Here is a 9693-nt window from a genome sequence, read left to right as displayed (position 1 = left end):
AGGTTCTAGCAGGGGAGCGCAGCTATCGTATACCCTTGACCGAAGAACGCTACACTCCTTCTATCTGGGATGGTCGTCCTCTTCTATCGAGCGCGCAGCTTCGGGAGGGACGCACATGGAGCGGTGAGGGAGGAAGGGGACACCCGCCTAGCCAGCCAGATCAGCCGAATCAACCCTGGCGATCAATGGGGTGACAGATGTCGCAGCCAGATCGCCCTCACATCCCACAATTTCTATTCTCATCCTGAAGCAAAGTTCTTAACCCGAGGTACTATTTCTGGGTTAGTGGAGTCTGTAACCTGAAGCGTATGTAACCCGAGGTACCACTGTACAGCCATGCATTAGCCCTTTTGAAAACATTCCTTTAATCCAACAGAGAAAGGTAAAGATTCATTGTCAGGGGAGCAGGGCCAAGCAGGTTCAAATAAGAAAGCAAGCACAAATAGATGGCAGTAAAATGATGCAACCATTTGGTTGATAGTGTTCAAGGGGAGGGGAGATCTCCTCTCACATCACTCAAGGCAAGCCATACTAGTTTAAAAATGAGGAGAGAGAGAGAGAGAGAGAGAGAGAGAGAGAGAGAGAGAGAGAGAACGCATTATATTCCAACTAATGACCTTGATCTGTGAGTAATAACTATAGGCCATTGAATGGTTTATATCCTATCTCAGAGGTCAGCCTAAGAAATTTCAGTGGTCCCTTCATATTTCTGATTGTGTGAACAAGCCTTACAGCATTTTAAACTCTCAAGAGCTGCAGCAGCTCTTTTTCAAAGCAATAGCGTCAAAATGGCTTTGAAATAGAAAATTTGCACATCTGTTGGGAGATGATACCCAGATGCAAATTCTGAACTTCAGCCAAGGAAAAAAACACCATACAAAGAAGAGCCATAGTTTTTAGTGCTCTGGAAGTGTGCAGAGTTTTAGTTCTGGGTTCACAGATGTCATCATCATTGTTTGGGTTGTTTTAATCATTTGCAGGAAGAAAATGGATATCACCCCAGTCATCCAGCTTATGCATCACTGCACTATACATAATAATGCTTGTTTAACTCATTAGAGCAGGGATGGGATGGGGAAGCTGCAGCTCTCCAGATGTTATCAAACTCCAGTTCCCACCATCCATGAACGTTGACCATACTACGTAGCTGGGACTGCTGGAATTGGAGCTCAACAATATTTGGAGAGGTGCTCACTTTGGCAACACATATACTAAAATTGGAATGATACAGAGAAGATTAGCATGGCCCCTGTGCAAGGATGACACGCAAATTCATGAAGCATTCCATTTTTTAAAATAAATAAATAAATAAATAAATAAATAAATATTTGGAGAGCTACAGATTCAACACCTCTTATATAGGGAGTGTTCAGAAGTCTTCAGCAATTCTAATAACAGGGATGTGGGACCTCAGACACAGGGGCCAAATGTGCACCCAGGGTTCTCTATGTGGCCCTCAGGATTCTACCATGTCCCCACCCCCTCACTGGTCCACAAGGGAATATGACCATCAGGCTGAAAAATTCCCCCACCCATCCCTGCCTTAACATTAGATTGAACATTAGGAGAAACTTACTGATAGGACGTGGGTGGCGTTGTGGGTATACCACAGAGCCTAGGACTTGCCAATCAGAAGATCGGCGGTTCAAATCCCCGTGACGGGGTGAGCTCCCATTGCTCGGTCCCAGCTCCTGCCAACCTAGCAGTTCGAAAGCATGTCAAAGTGCACATAGATACATAGGTACCGCTCTGGCGGGAAGGTAAACGGCGTTTCTGTGTGCTGCTCTGGTTCACCAGAAGTGGCTTAGTCATGCTGGCCACATGACCCGGAAGCTGTCTGCGGACAAACGCTGGCTCCCTCGGCCTATAGAGCGAGATGAGCGCGCAATCCCAGAGTCGGTCACGACTGGACCTAATGGTCAGGGGTCCCTTTACCTTTTTACTGATAGTTAGAGCATCTTGGCAATGGAAGCAATTACCAGAGGGAGGGAAGGGGTGTTCTTCTAGTGAAGGCTGGACAGCCATCTGTTGAGGATGCCCTAGCTCTGGATTTCCTGCAGAAATCAGGAGCTTGGACTAGATGGCCTACACAACCCATTCCAACAATATGATTCTGCCCCTATTAGGAGTTGCTGGTATTAACCCTGCAGCACATATTTGGGCGGGGTGGGGGGAGAGAGATAGTGGATTGTCTAGAAGGCTGCCTTGGAAGCAGGGACTTCCTGGTTCATGTCACAATTCCATGCATGTCTATCCAAAAGAAAGTTCCAGCTAAGTGTACCCAGGATTGCTGCCTCACAGAGCAATCCTCCTTACATCATGCACATTAGGAAAGGACAGAGCTCAGTGGACAGAGCATCTGCTTAGCATTCAGAAGGTCTTGGGTTCAACTCCTGGAATCTCCAAGTGGGACTGGGGGAGAACTGTGCCTGAAACCCCAGAGAGCTGCTGACAGTCCGTGTTGACAGTACTGACCCTGATGGACCAGTGGCCTGAGCCTGGTTCTTCTGTTTGTATGTAGATGGTGTGTAGGCAGATTCTTCTGTTTGTACATAGATGGTGTGTAGCTGCCTCTCTGCCAACCTTCATCAGCAAAGATGAGCACCTCCATCTGGCAGCAGTGGCTTGTAATGGTAGAGGCGCCACCTTCACCAAGATATTCTGGTAACAGGATATTCTGGGGCAAGGGACTAGTGTGTTTGGACCCAAAGACCATGGATCCCTTCAACAGTCTAATCCTTGGACTCTCAGCTACACCTTCAGCCTGGAACTGGCATAGCAAAATTAAAGGGGCAGGTGGAAAACCCACCTTCCACAACACACACACAAAGTGCACATCACACATATCCATCTCATTCTAATGCATATAGATTCATCACAGATAATAACACACTGATAGATAAGAACATTTTAAAAGCTTGCCAGATCAGATGGTGAACATCAATCTAGTTCCTCATTCTCTTTCCAGACCAACCAAATAACTCTAGACGCTCACAAGGAGGGCATGAAGGTGGTGCCCATTCTCTGATGTGTATTTCAGCATCAGGTATTCAAAGATGTATACTGTCTGTATCCACTGAGGTTCTGTCTAGGTATCATGGCCAATGGCAATTGATACCCACTCTCTATGAACATGTCTCACCTTCCTTTAAAGCAGGGATTGGAAAGCTCTTGGCTGTGGCTCCTATCAACCCTGACCACTGGCCATGCTGGCTGTGGCTGAGGAGGGCAAGAGTCCAACAACATCAGGAGGGCCACAGGTTCCACACCGCTGACCTAAATGATATCTTAAGGACACCTAGCTAATATCATGCAAATTGAAGGTTTCCAAGTCAACTCAAAAATATTGACCCCCAAACACGTTTAAAAGGCAAAAGTTAACAAGTTTTCCCAAAGAAGTTCCTGTTTCTGTAGTTTAACCTCTTAGTCACACACACCCGCCCATATCTTAACAGACAAGGGAAATTGCACTCTCCCACTACCTTATTTCTGAGATCATTTCCCCACTTTTCTCTAGGCCAGATGTTGTTGAGCCAGGCTCCTTAGAAGCTTATCCAAACTTCATCAATGAGAAGTTCAAAACTAATGACAATCGGATAACTTGTACACCACTCTGATCCTTCCATGTAGAACAAAATTATACGGAGATGTCAGGCAGATATGGTGGCCATCTTTGCATTGCCAAAAGGGAGGACATGAATTTGCACAAATTTTGCATTTAATAATATGTGGGGTGTATATTGTGTGTGTGCTAAGATGGAGAGAGAGAAAGAGAGAGAGAGGTTTAAATTTAGAAACAATTACTGTAATTGAAATAGAACTATGACATATCTCACCATAATGGGGAATATTGACCAGGTGACCTGTGTTATCCAGGTGCTAATTGCTGATGGGCAACTTCAAAGCCCCCTCTCTGATCTCCCTTCCTATTGTTCTTTAACTTTAAAACAGGCTCAGACTGGACAGCCCTTCAAAGAGAGGACTCCTTCAAAGAGAAGGCTATAAAGGAGGCCACATGGCCACCCTATGGGCAGGGCAAGTCCTTGGGTGTCAGATTTTCTGGGGCAATTCGAGAATAAGAATTTGAAGATGTGCTCCAAACTGCAACCCAGAATCTTTTTCAAGATACAGTGATTCTATGACGGACATGCAGAGGTTTCACATGGAGACAATCGTGTGTAGCAACAGTTCTATGACGACAAGGATTTAGACTCCAAAAATGCATTTCTTCCTTGGAGCAAACTTCATTGAAAACAATGAGACTTATATCTGGGTACACAATTATAGTACTGTACAGTATTGCTAGTTTTAAAAATGACTGATCTCAGTTATGCTCACCCTAATCACTGAGCTTCTCCATAGTTCTGATTGTAAACCCTGAGATAAAGACTTGTCTCCTGCTTAGCTCACCACACATACAGATAATACTCTTGCTATTTAATCAACAGTAGCAATAACACAATCATCTCTGCACTGACTTCCTTGGGAAACACTCATAATCTGATTTGAGGAGCATGGTTGACCCTATCCTGAACCATACTCTGTCAGCCTTTCCCACCATAGCACCATCCACAATCCATCAGCCCCAGTCATCATGGCCAAGAGTCAGGAACTGCAGTTGAAAACATAGCAGTCATCTCACTTGAGGACCACAAGTTCCATAACAGTAAACCCCTTGCTTCTGTTGTCAATAAGCACAATGCTAGATCTCACTGAGTCTCTCTCACTCCATAAGGAACATTGTGTACACCCAGGATTATTGTGCATCTGTAAACAATTCTCAGTTGTACCTTTATACCTAAAACACATTTACGAATGGTGGGTGAAGAGCTTCTGTGCGTGAGGCACAAATTTAGCAGGTGAAATATTTCCACCTCACTGCATATCCACTGCTGGGAAAACCTTTCCTTGTTGTTCCCCTGACTGCTTGACTGTTAATAATGTTTATGTACTACAGTCAGTGCCATCAATGGCAACCAAAGCAGCTAACAGATAATAAGGAATAAAAACCAACAGCACTTAAAAACAAGTAAAACCAAAGCACAGTCATATAAAACCTGCAAATTGGGCAGTCACATAATCAACCAGTCCCTAAGAGCACAGCAACAAAGAAACAAATGCCTTCTCAAATGCAAAAGGTCTAAACTTCTTGTCCAAAGGAGAGCCTTACACAAGCCTCACTGGGGATAGTATTCCAGGGTGTGGGTGCAACTGCAGAAAATGTCCTGCCCTGTTGGGCAGGCTGTAGAACAAACTTGTCTAATTACTGGAATGCTGAACAAGGACTCACCTTTGGATCTTAATAAGCAGTACAGCATACACTCAAATACACCAGTGCCTTGAATTGGGCCTGAAAGCTAATGAGTGCAGCTAGGCTAAAACTGAGTATTTCCAGGGCATGCTCTGAAAGAAGATGAGACTACCACCTCACCGAAGATAAGAAGCTGTGCACCTAATGACTGCCGGAATGGGATGGGTATGAGTTTGTGCCTACAGATCTTCCCATTATGCAGTAGGCTGGGGTGAGGAGAGAAACTGGGAGAGTCTTGGGAACAGATGGGAGCAAAGAAGCACATAAGCAGTACGTGGGATGTGCAGAAAGGGGAGATTAGTGAAACCACAGAATAAAGAGCTGTTTCCACATGTGTGTCCATCATTTGATGATTAAAAATACCCAATGATAACTGTGTGTCGGAAACGGGGTCTCACATATATAATGCCACAGAACTTTCACATCAACTTAAATAAAATGCTTTTCAACGAAGTCAGTTCATACATTCTACTGCTGGTCATCAAACCTCCAGTATTTATTTTGTGTGTGTAGAGAACTCATACATGACATTGTATGATATGAACCATGCCAGAGTCAAATGCATGGAGGCAGGGGATGGGAGAAGAAAGAGGAATGTTTTGATACTAAATAAATATATAGTAGATTATTCTGCTAAGTACCCTCCCCTGCCGCCGTTTGTTAAAGCTTAACTTCCTGCTTTCTTCCTTTGTAATAGTTCAGACACTTTATGAATGACCCTAGTGTATACACATAGTAAACCTGATCAAATGGCCCTTTAAATAAATGTTTCCATCATTAACAGAAGCCTGACAGACAGAAATTTACCAGATGAAGCTTTTCCTGGCATGGAGACACAAGTAGTGAGGGCAATAAATCACCTGTTTAATTTCTGGTTTTCGGTGTTGGGCTGTTAAAGGCACAAGTGCTGGGCTAACTGGCAACCATAACCATCAGCCAAAATTATTATGGGACAATAGACAAAGCACCTTCTCCCATCCTCTAATAATAGATTAAAACCAAACTCTGCATGGTAACATACATAGAGCTTTAAGGAAAACTTTATCAGAAGTTGAATGAGCCACACGGTCACTGAAAGCTGCATTTCCCTCACACCACCAGGCATGCATGTCATGTCCTGATCTTGAGATGGATTCTGTTAGGAGGATTGGCTTTATAAAGTGTTAAGACCTGCCTGCAGTTAATTTTATCGCTTGATCTATACTGCAATAATTTTTGTATTGCAATTGCATTTTTATTGTTTGTTTTGTATTTCAGTGTACTCTTGCCTAGAGAACTTTGCTTATGTAGCAGCACAGAAGCATCAAGAGAAGCTTCTCCCTTCAGTGACAGGACTATGGTAGCTGAATCATAGGTGATAATATCCTGTTCTCTGTCAGTCTGTTACGAGTAAATGAGGGTTATATAGTACACCAATATCAGGGACACATTGTGCCTCTGAATACTAGTGCTCTCATGTCCTGCTTGTAGCCTTCCCAAAGACATCTAGTAGGCTGCTAGGAGACAGGATGCTAGAACATACCAAGCATTTAAAGTATGTACATTCTCTCACCCCCAAATCCTGAGAACTACAATTTGTCCCTCACAGAGCTCCAATTCCCAGTACCCTTAACTAACTACAGTTCCCAGTATTCCAGGGTGCTTAAAATGTATTGTGTGTACATTGTCCTAATGGGCCTTTGGTTTGTTCTAGCAGGGCTCTTCTTATAGTCCATCTCAGGTGTCTCAGCATAACAACCTTGGGACATGAGAAGGGGAAGGGAAGCATTTCTTTCCCCAGGGATCCATAGTTCTGAGAGACATGTTTGGAGCACTAGCCAACAATTCTGAGTGACCTCACCAAACTACAATTCCAAGAAATGTTGTGGGGAAGCCATGTCAAATGTTAAAATCACATAAACCCAGATCAGATAAACCCTACATTTCTGTAGTGTAGATTCAGCTGGAGTGAGGGATAGGGATGTGTTTCCTTGCCTTTGGAGGAAGGAAAAACATTATGCACATCCTCTGAGAAACTTACACGTTTATTACTTAAAATATCCATGTGTTACTGAGTTGGGTCCTGCCTGGGGAGCCCTAGATAAGGACTTGTTGTACCCACTTTTTATTTCCTCCCATCTGATTACTAGGACATGCTCTATGACAACACTTTCTAACCTCAGGCTGGACTCTGTCCAGGCTTCCTTTTCGCGTGTGAGTGTCCCATAATAATAAGCAGCCAGGCTGCAGGGTCAATCCATAATGAAGAGTTCCCATTGGTGAAAACTGAATCGTTTAGGGGAGCAATGGAGAAAAGGGCAGCGCGGTGAGGAGGGAGAAGCGGCTCCACTAGCCAGTGACCTCTGAGTGCCCTCACTTAACGAATTCAGATAGACAAAGCCACAGACTTGTGTGTGTGTGTGTGTGTGTGTGTGTGTGTGTGTGTGTGTGGCTGCAGTACAACTGACCTGAAGGATAACATTTAAGGAGACTGACCAGAGCTTTTACTAGTGACAGCTCAGCAGCCCAAACTAAAGAGAAAGAATGGAGTCTTGCTAAAATTTGGAGCGAAGGAAGGAACTGTTTTGAATGCATGCCTCCAGAAAGGTTGCAGCACTGTTAAGTGTCGTCTTCTGCTGGCCTTGCTCCAAGGCGTCGTTCATTCCCAACCTTTGTCCTACCACAAATCGGCAGGCCTTAGTAATCAAAACCCTATTCCGCAATGCTCAGGGGTGGAGAATCAACACAAAAGGACAGCAAGTAGAGGCGCCATTTAAGGAAAGTGATGATCGTCCTTCCCGGCGCCCCCCCCCCCTCTACTCTGGCCCATAATTCAGGCCACGTATGATTATTCTTGAAAAATACATACCCCCCCACCCTCACTCCACGAAGAGGAAGCCATGTTAGCCTGCCGCGACACCTTGCATCCGATAGCATAGATCGTGCACTCTAACCCACGAAAGCTTTTGCCATGATAAATTTGCTAGTCTTGTAAGTTGCTTCAAGACTCGTCGTTGTGTTAACCTATATTTTCTCCCGTAGGAAAAATAAGCCTGTGTGTGTGTGTGTGTGTGTGTGTGAGAGAGAGAGAGAGAGAGAGAGAGAGCACCTTTATCCAACACTTATATTTTTTTGACCTATAGTTAAGACCATGAAGTGACTCAAATGACAATGACTCTTAATCCCTTTTTGTGAACACATATGGTTGTATCGCAGCATTCATGCTCCTTCGTCTTGGATGCATCCAAGAGCCGTTGGTCCTTCCTGGGTCCTGTCCCCATCCGCCCTACTCTGAAATTGCATCCCTGGTAGAAAGGACAGGGGCTTCCAATGAAGGGCAAGCCTTTCCTGGTGTTATTGATGCCCCAAATGTAGATATAATCAATCAAAGAGCTCCACTGGAGTACATCGTGCTGTTTGGAGGAGGGGTGGCTCCTAGCGCCTTCCCCGTCCTTCCCTGCCTACACAGGCTTGCGAGATTCTGACGAAAGAAAATTGTGGCCTCTCCAGACGAGAATTCATCAGTCTGGAACGTAGCCCTCAGGTGAAACTCGTCTGCCAGCTCCACCAACCACCTCCCCCTTTTTCTTTCCTTAAAAAAGCTTTTGGCTTTGGGGTTCCTTCCGGAGGTTAGTGGGTGGGGCTGAGCCTCAACCTACTGGGAACATGGGAGTTCCGAAGACGCTTAAGCAAGGATTTCTTTCCTCCAACACCCCAACCCTAGAGGTTCAGAAGCTCAAAGTTAAGTTATCAGCCATGGATTTTCAGCAGGGAGGAGTACAAAAAAAATATCCATGGCCAATATTAACACCCATATTTGTGAGGGATTGCAGTTGGCTACTGACCAATGAAAGATGGGCGCTCTGAGTTTGCTCAGGCTCCATGACTGAGAGGCATATTCGTCATGCTCCAGGGCTGAGGCCGAGCAATCCCGAAAACAGCAGCAATGCTATAGGTAGATGATCACACTATTTTCTGTACAGTCCACTTTCTAAATATATCCAGAATGATCTTTGTCTCTGTCCCTTACAGCGCAATCCTGTCTTCCAGGTAAATGTATATATGTACCTTAGTGTGTAGCACGGCTTGCAATGAATTTACTCCTATTTGAGTGAAACTAGAACTTCAGCCCCCTGATCTTTAATAACCTATGCATTATTTTATGGTATAGGGTCGGTTGGACTTCAGAGACTCGGCTTCTCTTTCGCCCCCTCCCCACTCCTCAGAACAGTTTATGGGTTATCTTTTTGCAGTTATTTGAGCTTTCTGGGTGCTTTGGTAACTCACGTCCCTTTTCTTGTTGGCATCTAATATAGTGAAAGACCTGCAAGTTTATGGATCTCAGAGTGAAGTGGAGAAAGGATAAACTAAATAAAGAATTCAGGCCAGGTTATCTGTAAAAA

At 44.5% G+C, this 9693-nt stretch overlaps 2 protein-coding genes and 1 non-coding gene across 7 annotated transcripts in view; 1 reads left to right on the top strand and 2 right to left on the bottom strand.

The window, feature by feature from the left end:
- Positions 1-9693, bottom strand: part of LOC114593076 (uncharacterized) — a 126069-nt gene that overhangs the window by 72735 nt on the left and 43641 nt on the right. The window lies entirely within an intron of this gene.
- Positions 1-9693, bottom strand: part of LOC144324860 (uncharacterized) — a 31897-nt gene that overhangs the window by 6780 nt on the left and 15424 nt on the right. The window lies entirely within an intron of this gene.
- On the top strand, positions 1188-1294 carry LOC114593099 (U6 spliceosomal RNA). Its single transcript, XR_003705595.2, has one exon. It is a non-coding gene; the product is annotated as a U6 spliceosomal RNA (small nuclear RNA).

The sequence above is a fragment of the Podarcis muralis genome, chromosome 2, assembly GCF_964188315.1.
Source record: "Podarcis muralis chromosome 2, rPodMur119.hap1.1, whole genome shotgun sequence".
In the NCBI taxonomy this organism is placed as follows: domain Eukaryota; kingdom Metazoa; phylum Chordata; class Lepidosauria; order Squamata; family Lacertidae; genus Podarcis; species Podarcis muralis.
This window is presented reverse-complemented; position numbering and strand designations above follow the sequence as displayed.